Consider the following 20,549-nt stretch of genomic DNA (forward strand, 5'->3'; position numbering starts at 1 on the left):
AGTGAACCTTTCGAAGGTCTGCAAATCAACACTCATTTTTTCCAACGTAAACAGTGGGTTCTTATGCCTCAAATGAACTCAAAAATGGATTATCCGGAAATTATACTCCACCTTAACAAGGTTCCACAGGAGCACAATGAAATCTTCTCTCAGACATTTCCGCTCTTCCAATATGCTGTGATATAAATCAATGGGAACATACCTCTTGGCAAAAGATTACCAGCAGCATCAGGTAGATTGATCCACCCCCACAAACATCAATCACCTCTTGCAATCAATCTCCTCAGATTCCTAGCAATCTGTCTCGCAATTTGATCCACAGAATCGCATTGCTAACCGCCACTTACATTGCCCGGGAAATCCTTCTGCCTCGAATCCCTCCAGAATCTCCATCGCCTCTCAACAGATGGAAGATCCCCATAACAATGGCACATCCTGGGCATCTACATCCCCTGACATCTCCAGCAAAGGAACGTCCATCCTCCAGCTCCAAAGAAGGGAAACCAGCTCTTTCCCAGCATTCCAAACTTTTCCAATCAGATCCACCTGATTAGTAGAACCACTCACTCGGAGATCGGGCATACACCAATTTAACTTCCTCCATTGATCCACAGGTATCCGCACGACCTCCTCACCGAACCAGACGATGAAACCCTCCTTTCACCACCATCTCCAACCTCTAACTCCCCACAGTCATTCCCGCCCCCCCCCCCCCCCCCCTCACCCCCCCCCCTTCCGCCGCTCCCCCCCCTCCCCCCCACCCCCCCCCCCCCCCGTCGCATTATTCCACTCCATCTCTCCGACCAGATCCAACCTCCAGTCCTTTTCCCTTCCTCGAGCCTCCTTAACCTCCACCACTTCCTCGTCGTAGTAGGTGACGGGGGGTTGCTCGCGGTCACCCCCCACCATAACCCATGGTGCAAATGCACCCGTCCAACCACGGCCGACAAGATCTTTGATCCAAGAGAGGAAGCCCACTTGATCAGGCGTCGCTAACGAATTATTTTCCCTTCGGTTCGCCCTAGAGTCCGCAACGAGAGAGTTCAACAGGAGCAGAGAAGAGATGAGAGAGAGAACAGAGAGGAGAGAGAGGATGACGAGGAGAGAGGAAGAGAGAGAGAGCAAGTGAGAGCAAGCTAGAGAAAGAACAAGAGAAAGTAATACTTGAATGCATATGGAGGAGAGGAAGAGAGAGGAGAGGGGAGAGGGATTAGAGAGAGAGATAGAGAGAGAAAATACTCGTAGAAGGAGAGAGAGAGAGAGGGGGAGAGAGATAGAGCAAGAAAGAGCAAGGGAGTGAAAAAAAGACGAGTGAGAGGATAGGGACATAGAGAGGGAGAGAGAGTTGAGAGAGAGAGAGAGAGAGAGCAAGTGAGAGCAAGCTGAGAAAAAAAGCAAGAAAAGAGAAAAGGAAAAAGAGAGAGCTAGAGAAGAGGCAAGAAGAGAAGAGGGAGGAGAGAGAGAGAGATAGAGAGAGAGGAGATGAGAGGGAGAGAGAGAGAGAGAGAGCAGAGAGAAAGAGGGGAGGATCGAGATGGGAAACAAATTGAGAGTAAGCTTAGAGAAAGATTAAGGCTAGAGAAAGAATAAGAGGACACAACGAGAAGAGAAAGAGAGAAGCAAGAAAGAAGGAGTGAAGAGGAGGAGAGAGGCGGGGAGGAGAGAGAGAGGAGTTGAGGAGAGAAGGGAAGAGAGCAAGAGAGAGAGAGGGAGGAAAGAGGGGAGAGATAGATAAGAGAGAGAGAGTAAGAGATAGAGAGAGATAGAGAGAAGAGAGCAAGTGAGAGCAAGCTAAAGAAAGAAGTAAGTTAGAGAAATAACAAGAGAGAGAAAAGAGGGGCAACGGCAGAGACCAAGAGAGACAGAGGCAAAAGAGATAGAGAGAGAGACGAGAGAGAGGGAGGGAAGAAGAATAGAGAGAGAGTGGACACGAGAGAGAGATGAGAGGGAAGGCGCGCGACGAGTAGAGAGGGACAGAGTGAAGGTGAAGAAGAAGGGGAGAGAGGGAAGAGGAAAGAGAGAGAGAAAGAGAGAGATGGAGAGAGGGTGAGAGAGGGACGAGAGCGAAGGAGCTGAGAAGAGACAGGGAGAGGGAGAGAGAGAGAGGGGAGAGGAGAGTGGGAGAGAGAGATGAGAAAGAGAGAGAGAGAGCAGACAATGAGAGAGCAAAGAGAGGTGGAGAGATGAGGGAGAAGGAGATAGGAGAGAGAGAGAGCGAGAGAGAGAAAGAATAAGAGAGAGAGACGAAGGAGCAAGAAGAGAGGAGGGAGAGAGAGAGAGAGAAAGAAGAGAAGATGCGCATGTGGGAGGAAGAGAGAGAGAAGAGCAGCAAGTGAGAGCTAGCTCTAAGAAAGAAACAAAGAGAATAGGGAGAGAGCGACGAGAGAGCAAGTGAGAGAGAGGGAGAGAAGAGAGAGAAAGATAGAGAAGAGAGGAAGCAAGAGAGAGAGTAAGAGAGAGAGATAGACAAGAGGAGATTAGAGAGAGATGGAGGAGAAAGTGAGAGCCAAGCTAGAGAAAAGAATAAGAGAGAGCAAAGAGAGAGCATAGGGAAAGATATCAGAGAGAGAGAGGGAGAGAGAGGAAGATTAGATATATATTAATATATATATTATTATATATATAGAGCGAGAGAGGGAGAGCTAGAGAGAGAGAGAGAGCAAGAGGAGAGCTATAGGAGAGAGCCAAGAGAGAGGGAGGTTAGAGGAGAGAGGAGGAGAGAGCAGAGCAAGAGAGAGAGCAAGAGATAGTAAGTTAGAGAGAAAAGTGAGAGAATAGAGTGAGAGAGAGAGAGAGAGAGCAAGGTAGAGAAAGAAACAAGAGAAAATAAATAGAAGCAAGACGAGACAAAGGGAAGAAGAGCAAGAGAGAGCGGGAAGAGAGACAGAGAAATAGATAGAAGATAGAGAAAGAGGAGAGAAGCGAGAGGAGTAAGAGATAAGAAGAGAATAGAGATAGCAAGAGCAAGAGAGAGAAGGAGAGAGAAAGAGAGAGAGGGAGAGGAGAGAGGGATAGAGTTAGAAGAGAGAGAGAGCAAGAAAGAGCAAGGAGTGGCAAGAGAGAGAGAGGGATTGAGAGAGATGAGAGAGAGTAGAGAGAGAGAAAGTGAGAGAAAGCTTAGACAAAGAAAAAGAAGAAAGCAAGACGAGGGCAAGGGAGAGCAAGAGAGAGGAGGGAGAGAGAGATAAAAATAGAGAAAGAGAGGATGGGAGTACAAGAGAGGTAGAGGGAGAGAGAGAGAAGAGTGAGTGTTGTGGTGTGTGAGACGAGAGAGAGTGGTGTGAGAGAGAGAGCAAGTAAGAGCAAGCTTGGAGAAAGAGCAGCTATAGAGAGAATAATAAGCGAGAGCAGTGAAAGCAGCGAGAGAGAGAGGGAGAGAGAGAGATAGAGGAGGGAGAAGAGAGAGAATATATAGAGAGAGAGGAAGGGAGAGGGAAGAGAGGGGAGAGAGGCAGGGTAGAGAGAGGGAGAAAAGGAAGAGAGAGAGAGAAAGAGGAAAGAAGCAGAAAGAGCAAGGGGTGTGCAGGAGCGAGCCAAGAGAAGAGAGAGAGAGAGAGAGAGAGAAAAGAGAGAGAGAGAGAGAGAGAGAGAGAGGGAGGAGAGGGAGCGGAAGGGAAGAGTGAGAGAGAGGGACAGAGAGAGAGAGAGAGAAGAAAGAGCAGGGGAGTGAAGGGAGAGAGCAAGAGAACAGAAAGAGAGGGAGGGAGGAAAGAGATAGAGGGATAGTGACGAGAAGAGGAGAGAGAAGAGAGAGAAGGGGAGAAGGAGGAGAGAGAGAGAGAAAGAGAGAGAGCAGCAAGAAAAGAGAAAGGAGTTGTAAGAGAGAGAGCAAGTGAGAGCAAGCTAGAGAAAGGAAACAACAGAGAGCACGGGAGAGAGCAAGTAGGAGAGAGAGAGATAGAGATAAGAGAGAGATATGGGCGAGAGAGAGAGAGAGAGGAGAGAGAGAGAAGAAAGAGAGAGAAGAAAGAGGGGAGAAGAAAGAAAGAGCAAGGCGAGTGCAAGGGAGGAGAGCAAGAGGAGAGGCGGAGAGAGAGAGCGGGAGGAGGAGAGGGAGAGAGAGAGAGGGGAAAGAGAGAGAGAGAAGGAGAGGGAAGAGTGACAGAGAGGGGGAGTGAGAGAGAGCAAGAAAGAGCAAGGGAGTGCAAGGGAGAGAGCAAGAGAGAGAGAGAGAGGTCACGAAGAGAGAGAGAGAGAGGGTCGAGGAGAAGAGCAGAGAGGAAGGAAAGAGAGAGAGAGAGAGCAAGAAAGAGCAGAGAGTTGCCAAGAGAGAGAGGGAGAAAGAGGAGAGAGAGAGAGAGCTAGGGTGAGCAAGCCTAGAGAAAAGAGGCAGAGCTAGACAAAGAACAAGAAAGAGAATTATGAGAGCAAGAGACGAGAGCAAGAGGAGAGCAGAGAGAGAGGGGAGGAGGAGAGAGAGAGAGAGATGACGAGAGAGGAGAAGACGGAGAGAGAGAGAGAAGAGAGAGTGGAGAGAGAGAGAAGGAGAGAGGGAGAGAGAGAGGGAAAAGCAAGAAAAGAAAAGAGCAAATAGGAGCGCAAGAGAGAGAGAGAGGGAGAGTGAGAGAGAGCAAGTGAGGAGCAAGATAGAGAAAGAAGGCAAAAGCGTAGAGGAAAGAACAAGAGGAGAGCAAAGAGAGCAGGAGGGCAGATCCCTCTCTCTCGCTATATATATATATATATATATATATATATATATATATCTCCCTCTCTCTCTCTTGATCTCTCCCTTGCTCTCTCTTGCTCTCTCTTATTCTTTCTCTAGCTTGCTCTCACTTACTCTCTCTCTCTCTATCTCTCTCTGTCTATCTCTTTCTCTTACTCTCTCTCTTGCTCTCTCCTGCTCTCTCCTATTCTCTCTTGTTCTTTCTCTAGCTAGCTCTCACTTGCTCTCTCTCTCTCTTTCACTCGCTCTTTCTCTCTTTCTCTCTCTCTCTCTCTCTTTCTCTCTCTCTCTCTTATTCTTTCTCTCTCTCGCTCTCTCTCTCTCTCCTTCTCTCTCTCCCTCTCTCTCTTGCTCTCTCTTGTTCTGCTCTCTCTCTTTCTCTCTCTCTCTCCCACTCTCTCTCTCCCTCTCTCTCTCTCCCTCTCCCTGTCTCTCTCGCTCTCTCGCTCTCTCCCTCTCTCCCTCTCTCTATCTCTCTCTTTCTCTCTCTCTTTCCCTCCCTCTCTCCCTCTCTCTCTCACTCTCACTCTGTCCCTCTCTCTCTCGCGCCTTCCCTCTCTCTCTCCTCGTGCTCACTCTCTCTCTATCTCTTTCTCTCTCTCTCCCTCTCTCTCTCTCTCTCTCTTTTTCCCTCTGTCTCTCTTGGTCTCTGCCTTGCCCTCTCTTTCTCTCTCTTGTTATTTCTCTAACTTGCTCTTTCTTTAGCTTGCTCTCACTTGCTCTCTCTCTATCTCTCTCTATCTCTTACTCTCTCTCTCTATCTATCTCTCCCTCTTTCTCCCTCTCTCTCTCTTGCTCTCTCCCTTGCTCTCTCACTCCTTCTCTCTCTCTCTCTCTCCCCCTCTCTCTCTCTCTCTTCCTCTCTTCCTTGCTCTCTCTTGCTCTCTCTTGTTCTCTCTTATTCTTTCTCTAGCTTGATCTTTCTCTAGCTTACTCTCATTTGCTCCCTCTCTCTATCTCCCCCTCTTTCTCTTGCTCTCTCTCTCTCTCTCTCTCCCTCTCTCTTCCTTGCTCTCTCTAGCTCTCTCTTTTTCTTTCTCTTTCTTGCTTTTTCTCTAGCTTGCTCTCACTTGCTCTCTCTCTCTCTCACTCTCTCTCCCTCTCTATGTCCCTATCCCTCTCTCTCGTTTTCACTCCCTTGCTCTTTCTTGCTCTATCTCTCTCCCCCTCTCTCTCTCTCACTTTCTCTCTCTCTATCTCTCTCTCTATCCCTCTCCCTCTCTCTCTCTCTCTTCCTCTCTCCCTTGCTCTCTCTTACTTTCTCTTGTTCTTTCTCTAGCTTTCTCTTTTTCTAGCTTGCTCTCACTTTCTCTCTCTCTCTCTCTCTCTCTCTCTCTCTCTCTCTCTCTCTCTCTCTCTCTCTCTCTCTCTTGGGAACTCTCTCGTGTGCCACTCTAGGCATGGCCTCAACCTTTGTGGAGTCTTTGGTGGTGGGGAGAGTGATAGGGGAGGTGGTCGACCTCTTTGTTCCTACAGTGACTATGTCAGTAAATTATGGTGCGAAGCACATTAACAATGGCTGCCATGTAAAGCCATCAATGGCGGTCAACCCACCGGCGCTGTGCATCTCTGGAAATATCTCTGATCTCTATACCTTGGTAATATATATCACCAGCTCTATCACTCCGGGGGTGGGGCGGGGGGGAGGAAGGGGGAGAAGAAGGCGGGGGGGGGGGGGGATGCTGTGGGAGTTAAGGTTGGAGATGGTGGTGAAAGGAGGTTTTCATCGTCTGGTTCGGGAGGTCGTGCGGACCTTGGATCTGGAGGAAGTAAATTGGTGTATGCCCGATCTCCGAGTAGAGCTAGTTCTACTAGATCGGGTGGATCTGATGAAGTTTCGGATGCTGGGAAAGAGCTGGTTCCTTCTTTGGAGCTGGAGATGGAGTCTTTTGCTGGAGATCAGGGGATAGATGCCCAGGATGTGCCATTGTAGGGGTCTTCCGATCGTGAGGAGGCGATGGAGATTCTTGGGGGATCTGAGGCTGAGGATTTCCGCAATGTAGTGGCGGTTAGAATGGGATCTGTGGATCAATTGGAGAACAGATTGCTGGAATCTGAGGAGATTATGCAAGAGGTGATTGATGTTGGTGGGGTGGATCATTCTACTGATACTGCTATTAATCTTTGCCAAGGAGGTATGTCCATTGATTCACAGCATATTTGAGAGCAGAATGCTGAGGAGAAGATTTCATTGGCTCCTGTGGAACTTGTTAAGGTGAGTATAATTTCGGATAATCCCATTTTTGAGCATGAGAAACCACTATTTACGTTTGGAAAAATGAGTAGTATTGCAGACCTTTGAAAGGTTTCACTGAATCGGGTTGCTGTTGATTCTGTTATGGATGTTGAACGGGTTAGCCCGTGTCTTAATTTTGGTATTCTGGGTGGATTATATGAGGTGAAGAATGCACAGCCAAATAGGGGTGATAAAATTGGTTCTGATTGCATTGATACCCTGTATAATGAGGGAGGCACATCAGGTGTTTGTGGTAATGTGTCTAATGCAGAGTTTCCTTCAATCCAATCTTAGAAAGCTCCGGTTGGTGCCATGAAGGTAAAGAAGGAAAAGGAGGAGATGATGGCTGCATCGAATGCATGGAAGAAATCAAACGCTGTTAAATTAAGTTTGTTGGATGAGGTAGACAGCTTCTTACGGAAGGATGGATTGGTTCAGCTTGATTTGAATAAGGCTAGAGGTAATGTTCAAAAGCTTAATCGAGCACTGGTTGGCAGCCTCTTAGGACGTCAGCTCCCGTTCTGAGTGGTGCAAAATGAACTCCAGAGGAAGTGGGGACATCTTGGATTAACTCAGATCACGCCGTTGGGTTCTGATTGTTTCCTCTATTGGTTTGTGAATGTGGAAGCAAGGGATAGTGTCTTAATTTGTGGACCGTGGTATGTTGCAGGTCAGATCATTGGGGTTGATCAGTGGACAACAGGGCTTTCTTCTAAATCCTTAAGAGGATTTACGTCTCCTGTTTGGGTTAGACTCCCAAATTTACCGTTGGAGTATTGGGACGAAGCTAATTTGGCTAGATTGGCTAGGGGAATTGGGGAGCCGTTACTTATGGATGAGCAAACTAAGCTTTGGAATGGAAGTGCTTTTGCACGCATCTGTATTCGACTGGATTTGTCTAAGAGATTACCTAAGGGTATTTGGGCTAATGGTTTGGAAGGTACTTTCTTCCAACCAATTGAATATAAAGGAATTCCTCTGATATCCTTGAAGTGTGGGAAGGTTGGCCATCGGGCTGAGGTTTGTAAGGAGGTGTGCACTCAGCTTAAGCAACAGGAGTTGATGAAGGATGTTGTTCAGAAGAAAGTGGGTTCGGTTGATTTTGGATCGGGCTTGTCTGGTGGAGGTTTGGGAAAGTTAAAGGAAGTGATTGGTTCTGGATCCCAGTTTAATTCAGGAAAAATGGAAGGAGAATCAAGCTCTGTAGCAGTAGATGTTGAGCATGGGGAGTGGACTATTGTCACTAGAAAAAGAAGAAGATCCAACAATAGAGATGGTAGTTTGATTAAAGAAACTAACAAGGTTTCTGCCCCGGTTTTGGCTCCTAAAGCTATTTGGAGAGAAGTACCTAAGAGGAAAAATAATAATGATAAGCAAAATATAATAATAATGATAAGCAGAATATGGAGGAAATCCTCAGTTCCAAGGAGAATGTACTGTTGGAATCTATTATGCATAAGGCTAAACAGAATGCTATTGAGCAAAAGCATGATTGTGATAAACAAGTTGAAGTTAGGATATGGTCGGATGCAGTAATTCAAACTCAGGTAAAGCTGGGTGATGCGTTACAGCCAATGGATCGGGACACTGATATACAGAACAGAGAAATGTTAGTTGAAAATTATATGCCTGCTCATGGTTCAGCTTCTATGTTGTTGAAAAGAAAAGTAAATTATAGGGAGCCTAAGCCTTCTCCTGCTCATATGTTGGCTCCAAATGTTTTGAAGTTTTTGGGTAAGAAAGATAGTGTCCAAAAGGTGAAGAATAAGAAAGTCAGGGAAGCTATTGATCAACGTACTAAGGAATTTGTTCAAGTTGGACCTCTTAAAAAACTGCCTGGGATCAGAAGAAACAAGAAGACTATTGATGATAGGGATCCATCTTCCATTGAACAGTTTGTGAGTATTATTGATATATTTGTGAATTGCAAATTAAAGGAAGTTGACTTTGCAGAGCAATGGCAAGGTGTCTTTAATGAAGCTTTTTGCGGCGGGGACGCTTCCCCTTTGGTGGATCATGTTTAACATCCTATGTTGGAATTGTAGAGGTGCCCGTAAAAAAGAGACGGGTAATTACTTACGGCACCTAATTGGGGAAAATGGGATCAGCTTTATTGGGATTTTGGATACAAAGATGGAGGTTTTTTCTAGAAAGGAGATTGATAAATTGGTTGGCAGAGATTGGAAGTTTGCTTTTCAGCCAGCTGTTGGTAATGCAGGAGGTATTTTGATTCTGTGGAAAACAAATATTGTGTCCTTTCAGGTTGTTTTTCAAGCCAATTAATGTATCTTTGGGAGGCTTAAAACAACTAAGGACTTTGATTGGGAGGTGGCAGTGGTGTATGCTGACAAAGATAGGTATGTCAGACAGAAATTATGGGAGGACATTTCTAATAATCATATAGTGGAATCCCCTTTGCTGGTGGGAGGGGATTTCAATTGTATTATGTCTCAGGAGGGAAAAAAAGGGGGTAAACCTTTTCATTTCTCCCCAGCTGCAAATGACATGGGGGATTTCATGTTGGCAAATGGCTTGATTGATCCTGGATTCTCTGGCCCAGCTTTTACTTGGACAAATAACAATAACAAGATGTGAGGTAGAATCTTCTTTCAAGTTTGGATAGATTGCTTTTAGCTCTTCCATTTATGGATCCTCTTTTCAAGGGCTAAAGGTAAAGATCTTACTCGTCTTGTTCTGATCATTGCTCAATTACTCTATACTGTTCAAGGTGAAGGAGAAGGGATTACTCTCATGGATTAAAATATTGAGGATGTGGTCTAGTTATCCAAAGCTTGGCAGATTGGTGTGGAGAGAATTGGAAGGTAGGATAGGGGCAAGTGAAGCCTCTAACTTCAGAGAGATGCAATAGAACTGTAAAAAGCTATTTTTTTTGTAGCAAGAAACAAACTCAAAGTTCTTTATCTAACTGAAAGATGAGTTGGATAAGGAGATAAAAATTTTGCAAGGAATTAGAATGCTTGCCAGATGGATTATCTGAGGTCCAAGTTGAGCTTGAGGTATAAGGTACATCTGCTCAAACAGTTACTCTTGCAAGAATTATGTTGGAGGCAAAGGGCCAAGGTGAAGTGGATAGAAGAGGGGGATGGGAACACTCATTTTTTCCATTCAATGGCTTCGGCTAGAAGAAGATCTAATGGCATTGATTTTATGATTCAAGAGGATGGGTCTGTGGTAACTGATAGTATAGATATTTTAAATGTCTTCCACAGATTTTTTCAACAAAAATGGCATGAACATGACATTGTTGAGGATAGATGGCCTTCCCTTGAGGAGCATAGAAACTGTTTGTCACATTTCACTGCAGCTTTGGAGGAAGAAGTTACAAAAGAAGAGATATGGCTTGCTGTGAAATCATCTGGCTGGAATATTGCTCCAGGTAGAGATGGGATAACTGCATCCTTTTTTAAGTTCTTTTGGGAAATAGTTGGAGAGCAAGTTGTAAGGGCTAGCTTGGAATTTTTTGCTTGTGGACATATGGATCCAAGTTGGAAGGAAACAGTTGTTGTGTTGATTCCAAAAGTTATGAACCCTGATCATCCCTCCAAATTCAGGCCCATTAGCCTTTGTCAAACAATCTACATGATTGTTGCAAAGGTTTTAGTTAACATAATCAAAGGAGTTCTGCCTTTGATTGTTTCTGATGAACAGGCAGCTTTTGTACCTGGTCCTTCGATCTCAAATCACTATTTACTTGGTCAGAAGCTGATGAACAGATTCAAAGTTTCAAAATCAGCTTTGGGTTTATTGGCTTTGAAAGTAGATATGGAGCAAGCTTATGATAAGATGAGTTGGAGGACGTTGGAGCTTGTTCTTAATCAGATGGGCTTCCCAGATAGATTTAGTTCTTGGTTGCTTAGTTGTATTAAGGACCCTAAATTCACAATCCTGATTAATGGACAGCTAACAGAGGGGATCAAAGCTGAGTGTGGATTTCTTCAAGGGTGCCCTTTGTCACCCTATTTGTTCATTATTTGTTCGGAGCTCTTATCTGCCAACATTCATCAGAACTACGAGTTGGGTGTGCCAATCTGTGGTGGGGGACCTCCTATCTCCCACCTTCTTTATGCTGACGATATTTTGCTTTTTGCAGGTGCCACTATTCCTAATGTGAGAAAGATTTCTTCTTTACTGGAGGAGTATTGCTCTTGGACGGGACAAAGAGTCAACAGGAGGAAATCTGCTATTCTCTTTAGCAAGAGGACCTCTTCTTCTACTAGATCCCGGCTGGCCAAGATGACTGGATGCAGAAAAGTTGAAGAGATGGAATATCTTGGAATCAAGTTAGCTGTGAGAAGACTTGTTAAGAAGGATTTTGGATCTTTGGTGCAGCAGGCTCGTGCCAAGACTTTGTCATGGGGAGTAAGACATCTATCACTGGCTGGTAGGATAACTTTGATGAATGCTATTTTGCTGCCATCATCTATATATTTTGTGACTCATATGTTGGTTCCTAAATCTGTGCTAAATGAGATTGAGAAGATTAGTATAAGCTTTCTCTGGGATTATGATTCTAATCACAGAAGCATACATTATATGGCCTGGAAAAGTGTTGCTAGTCCAAGGAGGTTGGGTGGTCTCGGTTTCCATGCAAGTGTGGATTGGATTGGGCCTTTAAGAGCTAGAATAGCTTGGGAATACATCAGTAAACCGATTGGTTTGTTCTATAGATTTATGTCTGTGAATTATTGGAGCTGGCCGTGGACTTCTGATGTGAAGAGAAGTGACTCAGCTGTTTGGAAATTAATTTGTGATGGTGCTAGAAGTTTGAGCAGCTGTATAAGATGGCGGGTTTGTAATGGTAGGGATATTGACATTTTGAATCATATATGGATCTGGGACAGATCAATAGCAAAATGGCCAACATTTTGTAATATTGAAGAGGTTGAGAACCGGGTGGTTGCAAATTTGATTACACTGGACGATGAGTGGAATTCTAAAATGCTTGTATTCTGTTTTGGAGAGATTTTTACTGACATAATTATGAGAAGTCAAATCTGTAATGTGTTGGAGGAAGATTCAGTGGAGATGATCAAGAAACTGCTTGGGACTACTGTTTCTGCTTTGGTTTATGGCAGTAGGTTCCAAGAAGATGAAGACCCATGTTTTTCATGGTTGAAGTTGGGATTAAGGCCTCTGGAATGGACGTTTTGGTGGAGAATTTTCAAGGACATTATCCCAACAAATAGCTGGCTGCAAAATCATGGATTTGAGGTAAGTTTGTCTTGCCCCATTGGTTGTTTGGCAATTGAAGATAGGAATCATGTCACCACAAGGATTTGAAAAAAAAAAAAAAAAAATATAAAAAAAAAAAAAAAAAAGAAAAAAAAAAAAAAAAAATATAAAAAATAAAAAAAAAAAAAAAAAAAAAAAAAAAATAAATAACACCTCTGCTGGAACTGTTAAAGGGCTAGATGGTTGGGGTTTTATATCACCCCATCGATTTTTCTTGTTTCGAGTAGCTTTAAATGGTTTCTAGAACATGAAAAGACTTTAAAGATTTTGGTATGTTCTTACTTTCTTGTGTTATCAGAAGCTGATGAACAGAAATTGTTTAACATGTCAAAGATAGTGTTTAAGATAGTTGATTATTGAATCTGTCTACTTTTTTAACAACTTAATTAGTTTTGGTGATCCAAACATTATTGTTCAATATGTGTAGTTACTCCTAACAGATTTTAGAAGAATTTATATTTGCATTCTTGGTGTACTAACATTTCAGGAAAAATAACTTCTACCATACTACCGAAGACTTTCATAATCAAATTCCAAGAATGAAGATACTTTGTAAAATTGTGAAGTTTGTATTTTTGAATCAAATTGAAAGGGAGTGATTGTATTGAGTGAATGTAAACATACACATACACATCTATATTAAGAGATCATAAAATATTTAACTGGATCGTACTGGATTCGATATACGTTCTGTACGGACGATCAGATAGTTATCTCCTATTGATCATATTAGAACGAATAGGAACTTGCCTAAATTTTTCTAAGTCCTAATTCGTCCAGAACTGAATTTTACAATCGCAGACAATTGGTCTTTGTAAAATTTCGTCCGGACGAAATTTAAATTTATCGTCAATGAGCGATTGGTCCTCTGGAAAATTTTCATCCAGACGAAATTAATAATCGTCCAGGACGATCTGGTCTCTGGAGAAAGTTTGCAGCCGAGACTGAAATTAAATTATCGTCCATAGGCGATCGTCCTCTGAAAATTTTCGTCCAGACGAAAATAATAATCCGTTGCAGGACGATGCGTCCTGCTGTATAATTTCGTCAGACTAATAAATTTTCATCAATAAACGATAACCGACTTTTGAATGATTTTCAGCTAGTTTCTAGAATCGACCACTAGTATAACCGTTCGTACCGGACGAACCTAGTTCGACGGGACGGATCAGCTGTAACAGAAAGATATTTCATACAGCAATGTAAAATGGGGGTCGTTCAAATCGTTAAGTAAAATCGTCCCCAGACGATCCACGATCGTACGGGCGATCCACTGTGTACAGAAATTGAATACTTGTAGTTTTTTGGGTGGTTTTTCTTGTCTTTTGTATAAATATCCAAATTAGAACTGCCACCAATCTTTTGTCATTTGATCTTCTGCCTCTTGAGAGAATAGCCAAGGAGAGAGTGGAAGAAAGATCATGTCAAAGGAGGATTCCTGATCCAATTAGAGCGAGAATGGCTTCACTTGAATTTCAAAGGTAAGAGTCTCTACCGTGTGAATTGGGATTACTTTCTACTCTTTTTCCTTTCTTCCTTCTAGATCTTGTGAGAAGATCTGTCAGGAGATTCGGTTCTCTAATCGACACTTCTTTGGAGAGTGTGGAATTGACGAAGGTGTTCAGCTGCCTACACTTGGATGAGTTGTGATATAGCCAATGGTTCGCTTGCCTACACTAGGAGAAGTTGAATAGCCGATATGAGTTCTCTGCCTACAACTGGAAAAGTGTGAACAGCCGAAGGGTTCTCTGCCTCACAGCAGGAGAGTGTGAAAGCAGCGGACGGTTCCTGCAACATCTTGTGATTGTGGTAAAAGGAAGACGGTTTCTTCCTGCATCTAGGGAATGTGAAAAGAGTGTGTGTAAAGACTTCTCCGCCTTTGCTGTGGGTTGCAAAAGTGAGAGTCACTATTGGTATTAGTGCAATACTCAGAGGGTGCCTCTTAGGGAGTGGATTGTAGGGTCTGGTTTTAGAACCGAACCACTATAAATCTGGTGTCATTTAATTTTACTTTTTTTACAATTTTCCGCATTTTATTTTTAGTCTTTAAAAACTCTGTGGTTGAAAAAGCGCTTTTTCTACAAAAACTTAGAAATGAAATTGTTCATTTCGGTTTAACTCATTTTAAAAGAGGGCTTAAGAAATTTTTTAAAATCTACCAATTACCCCCCCTTCTTGGTAGCTCTTGGTGACTTTTACTTAGGTTAACAACCTTGATTTACTAGAATCGAACATTAGTGGTATCAAGCTTCTTTTTCAAAATCATGAAGTTTAAGCTACTTTTTGAATAACGTAGTATGGCTACATTTTGAAACCGAAATCACTTGAGGGTTACTCTATCACTAGATCCTGCCACTTGTTTGATAATATTTTCCTTTTTATATTTTGATAAAACATCGCATGTTTATTTCTTATCAGTCACTTGTTATTTCGCATTGTGGATGCTAGTTCCAGTGAAGGTTTCACAAACCAACTATGATTGGTGATGGAGTTATGATAGATAACTACCTATGCATTGATTGACGATAGAAGAACATGACTGCACAATTAAATGCTCAATATTTTAAATGGCTTCTTTTTGTGCTTTAAAATCTGAAGACTACATGTTGGTTCTCACTTGTAAAAATGCGGAAAATGACAATGGGATATGACCTTTGTAATAACTTATGAAGGAACAAAATTAGTTAAGGCAACAGATCTCTAATATTTATTTACATGACTATTGAATTATTTCGCTATGAAACGCAATGAATCTATTTTCTGACATGTTACACAATTTCACACAATTGTCACTTCTTTTTCATGCACGTTGGTAGTGAATTTAATAAATGCTTGAAATGGTCTATTAAATTATACTTCGATGTTTACTTCACTGGCTTTATGTGCTAAAAATTTTACTTGCAATAAATAGAGGTCTAAAGATTCTAACAATGTACTCTATTTTGACAATTCTTCTTGGTGTCACACTTCATTTGCTATGAGCAAGGGTAGTAAGTCAATAGAAGATTGTATTGTCAGTGATCCACGAAAGGAAATAATTGTCATTAAAAGTGGAAGAGTCTAGAGAGTGGATACACTCACAACCTGAGGGAAGATGAATTTGCACTATATCACCAGACATATTCCATAAGCTTTTTTAAAAAGAAAGCAGAAGAGAATCGCCAGCAATTAGAACAGAGGTATAGTTAATAGAATATGCTAGGTTTCTAAATGAAGTATTATTTGTTATGAATGCAGGAAACCAAGGTCATATATAAGACTGATTGTCCCAAAACTCAAGCCACTCCTAGGTCAAAGAATGGTAGAGGAGAAATCCAATGGTAATAGAAGGCAAGAAGAAGTTTTCAAAGAGCTTTTTGGCGACTTAGTCTTCTAAGACTCATCTAAGACTGAACAAGAAGAGAGTCACCTAACTCTTTGCTTGATGGCAGATAAGCTGAATAATCAGTATCTAGGAGAGGTAGTGAACATAGGCCACACCTGATGAATTGTTTTGAAGTTTCTGAACACATCGCCATGATGCAGTATATGAAAATGAAAAGATGCATGCTAGTTTAAGTTTTAGAACTGGACAGAGTTTAATTCGAAGAAACATGAAATCCTTAGGAAGGACCATGCATTAAATAGATAGACAAACCACATGAAACTAACTTGATGAATAAATGATGACTGATTACCAGATTTTTGAAAACCTAAAATCATCCTATCTGATCTTGAGAAAGAGATTTTTAAAAATTTAAGGATGATCTGAATGAGGAAAATATATCGAATCATTATACAAATTGACTCTTGGAAGAATAAATTCATTTTAATAATTTAACATAAGATTAAGCTCTTAGGATTAATAGGATACCCCCCAAAATTTGAAGATTTGCAAATTCTAAATATTATCCTAATTATATGGAATCCCTTAAGAAGACAATCATTGGAAAAAACGATAGGAATATTTTCCTAATGTTAATTGTATAATTGTGGCCTTTCAGGGACAATATAGCTCACACCTATTACTTTGAGATGAAATCTACATTATGGTGTGGAGAACTAAGAATGCATAAACCTAGACATACATACATGAATCTGATTAAAATTTCTTAAAAGGTGAACCACAAACTGTTTTGATTCTTCAAGGTCTAACATTTAAGAATGTTTGCAAGGTTTGCTCTCACACAAGACCTCGTGGAGCATATGGTACCTGAACAACGGATGTTCAAAGCATAGACTAAGATACTGCTCAATTCATAACGCTGGAAGCCAGGAAATGAGGAAGGTTACACTTGACAAATATACCACAAGAAATGTTGGATCAAGGTATGATTGGAATTTCAAAACTTTTTTCATAGACATGTGTTATTGGTTGTAGGCTTAAAACATAATCTGTTAAGTATTAGTCAACTGTGTGACAGGGATATAATGTAAAATTTACCTAACTAGCTGCATATTAACCTAAATGGAAAAAAAGTTTTTAAACTGGAAAAGGGGTAAACAATGTTTACTGCTAGATTTGAATTCACATTCAATCTCCTATCTGCTTTTTATTTTAAAAACTATTTTTAAATGAATCATGCTTTGGCATAGGAGTACTTTGTCATTGCTAGTATGAAAATCTTATAGGGGATGTGCAACAAAAGAACTTTGTATTGAAGAGACTCACACATGATTTGTATTTGATGAATCTTGAATTGAAGAGCAAATATTAAGAAGAAGAAATTGATGGATTAACTCCCAAAAAGATGTAGATTAAATTAAAGAATAAGAATTTGGAAAGAAAATGGGAAGAAAATTTTGGAAGAAGACAACCCTTTGCTAGAGTTATTGAGTGTTTCTATAAAACCACCCAAGGGAATTGATTATGAGGTGAACCTAGATGAGGGTGTAGTGACTACATGGATTAAAAAAGAAGTCATATATCTAGCCTTTATTTCAACATAGAAATCCACAATATGATCAAGCACTTTCTGATGAATTTATGATGATTTGGCTCATTGCAAGAGAGTAAATCAATTTGTAAAGAAAAAATTTGGAATTAACATACAGAGCCAAAAGGATCGAGTGTTAGTTGAAATAGTGGTGTATTAAAAAAAATGGAATGAACTCAGGAGTAGTCATTAGAAAAGCTGAGATTAGTTGCTAAGGGTATAATCAAATTGAAGGGATTGATTTTGAGGAGACTTTTCCATGTGCTGTAACGTTTGAAGCAATAGGGTTTTACAGCTGTTGCCTATTTAAGGTTTTAAATTGTTTTTCTAATGGATGTCAAAAGTGCCTTTTTAAATGGGGTAATTGAGGAAGTTGTTTTTGTAGAACAATCTCATGGTTTTGAAAATTCTAAATACCCAAATCATATTTTCAAGTTGAAAAAGGCATTATATGGATTGAAACAGGCACCTAGGGCTTGGTATGAGAGGTTGAGCACCTTTCTACTTGAAAGATCTTTTGAAAAAGGAAGTGTGAATACAACTCTCTTTTTGAAGAAATGTGAAAATGATATACTTATTGTTCAAATTTATGTGGATGATATCATTTTTGAATCTTCAAATAAAAATCTTTGAGATGATTTTTCTAAAATAATGTGTAGTGAATTTGAGATGAGTCTAATGGGAGATTTGAGTTACTTTTTAGGTTTTTTGATGAAGGTATATTTCTTAGTCAGTCAAAGTATGTTAAGGACATCCTTAAAAAATATAAAATGCACAATACTAAACCTGTTAGTACACCAATGAGTTTCTCAGTTTAGTTGGATAAGGACCCTAAGGGAAAATCTATTGATAAAAAGAAATTTAAAGAGATAATTGAATATTTTCTTTACTTGACAGTTAGCCGCCCTGATATCATATTTAGTGTCTATTTATGTGCTAGATTTTAATCAGATAAAAAAAAAATCACATTTGACAGCAGTGAAAAGAATTTTAAGATATATATTAGGAACTCAGAACTTTGGAATCTGGTATCCTAAGTTTAGCTCTTCATTTGAAATAATTGGTTATTCAGATTCTGACTTTGTAGGTTGTAGGGTGGATAAAAAGAGCACTTCTAGAACATGTCAATTTATTAAAAATTCACTAGTCTCTTGGTCAAGGGCGGAACCCAATAGGTTCCAAGGGGGGCGGTTGCCCCCCCTCAAAATTTTTTTTAAAATTTTTATATGGTTTTTTTAGGTAATTTACCCCATTTTATTCATTTTTTTACGGTCCCTTTATACAAGGGTTTTCATGCAATTGCCCCCCCCCCTAAAAAATCTTTAAAATACTATGAATTTTAGGTAATTTGCCCCAACGGTCCGAACCCCGCCAGAAGACACTGCCCCCTTGGACCCCCGACATATATGTCTTATAAGTTTGCCACCCTGAAAATTAGGGCTGGTTTCGCCCCTGCTCTTGGTCTAGTGGAAAACAAAATTCAGTAGCATTATCTACTGTAGAAGTTGAATACATTGCATTAGGAAGTTGTGTGGCATAAGTACTTTGGCTGAAACAATATTTGATTGATTTAGGATTGACTATAATCACTATTCCAATTTATTGTGATAATACTAGTGATATTTATATTTTTAAAAATCCTATTCAACATTCAAGAACCAAATATATAGACATAAGCCATCATTTTATAAGAGATCATGTATCCAAAGGAGAAATTGAACTCACTTATGTTTCTACTGAAAATCAACTTACAGACATTTTTATAAAACCTTTAGCCTTTGATACTTTCAGTGCATTAAGAATAAGACTTGGTGTGATTGATTTGAATGCTTAAATAAAAATGTTTTTGTAATATTGATGTTTGTTTACTAGTTAAATGTGTTTGTGTTTTTATGTGTTCATGAACTTGTTTGTGTGATTTTCTTTATTTAGAGTTTGTGTTTTTTATTGTTTTGTATTTTTAGTGTGTTTGTGTTTAAGTTTTTTTATTGAGAACAAAAATTTGAAAATTTTGAGTGACAATCATCCGGGAAGAAATATTTTCGTACGGGACGATGTATGTAATGTGACAAACTGTCGTATTTTGAACCATTTGAGTGCAGTTTTTAGTGTTTTATTGCCACTACGTCTGTACGATTGTCACGATCATCCGGAATGAAATATTTTTCAAATGATGGGACGAATGAATAAAGCAGTTGCATGGATAAGGTAGTTTTTAATATGAACTTTGTATGTACGAACCTTTGGTTCGTCTAGACGAACACATGTCGGTTCGATGTAGGGGATGGTTTCAACTACCATTAAAACGATATAAGTTTTGATCATCCCAGGACGAACATGTGTTCGTCTGTACGATCAGACTGGTCAAAAGTCTGTACGAAAGGATGCTTCGTAAGTTGTGTTGATTGCAAAAAGCCATTTCATTTTGATGCTTTGGATCGTCCAAACAATTTTTTTTTTGTATAGGATGAATTGAAAATTTCGTACGGGATGATATTTTTTTGTCTAGTACGAATGTATCGTTTTCAATAAATAGAAGGGCTTTTGAACTTAACAATCACACTCAAAACTTCACTTTCAATCTTTTTCATACTATAGATCCTCTTCCAAATGGCGAGTTCAAGCAAGAGACAAAAGGTTCTGGCAAAGAAACCACATCGAAATTCCTCTGAAAATTTCCTTTCTAAAGCAAATGAGGAATCTTTTCCTAGGTTTGCCTCTACAAAGATCACACCCTCAAGAATCCTTATCTAAGATCAAATTACCTTTCATGTAATGAACTTATTTACTTCAACTCAATTTGATTTTATCCTTGCCCTCGTCCATCTCTACAATAAGGAAACCTTTCACTTCTTCCTTGCCAACATGTCTTTTAATTCTGAACACTCTATAATCTGTTCCTTTGTCTTCAAACAAAAAGTTGAAATCACCAAGCATGACTTAGGAGCCTTTTTGAATTTAAGGATAGAGGGAGCCAGAGCCCATCACTTGATTAACACTCATGATTATTCATGGTCTGAAGTTAATAATTTAATGAGAGGGAACAATGTGAACGAACATGTAGCTAGAGTATCCGGTCTAATTCGTAATGCACGAATCATCCAGCATGTCCTTAGAACTTTCATAATTCCTAAAGCTGGTGATAGGATCAACATTACCCCTCTTCTTACTATGGTGACTTTCTTGATCATGACTAAAGAACCTATAGATGAAGTCCAACTTATCCTTGACTATCTTTATGGGCTGTCTGAAATTGGACATGTAGAGCATAAGAGAAAGAAGAACATCACCTTAGGACATCTTGTTGCCTACATTCTCGAGAAGAAATACTATTTAGTTCATCCTGATCAAGAGTTTGAAGAACTTCTTAACTACAACGACGGATCATTTAGAGCAATCTTCAAAGAAGAACCAAGTAAAACTCATGTCATTAGTGATATAGAGGAAGAACTAGAAGCTGCACCTGCACCTGCTAATG

The sequence above is a fragment of the Dendrobium catenatum genome, unplaced genomic scaffold (genome assembly GCF_001605985.2).
Source record: "Dendrobium catenatum unplaced genomic scaffold, ASM160598v2 original_scaffold_202637, whole genome shotgun sequence".
Lineage (NCBI taxonomy): Eukaryota > Viridiplantae > Streptophyta > Magnoliopsida > Asparagales > Orchidaceae > Dendrobium > Dendrobium catenatum.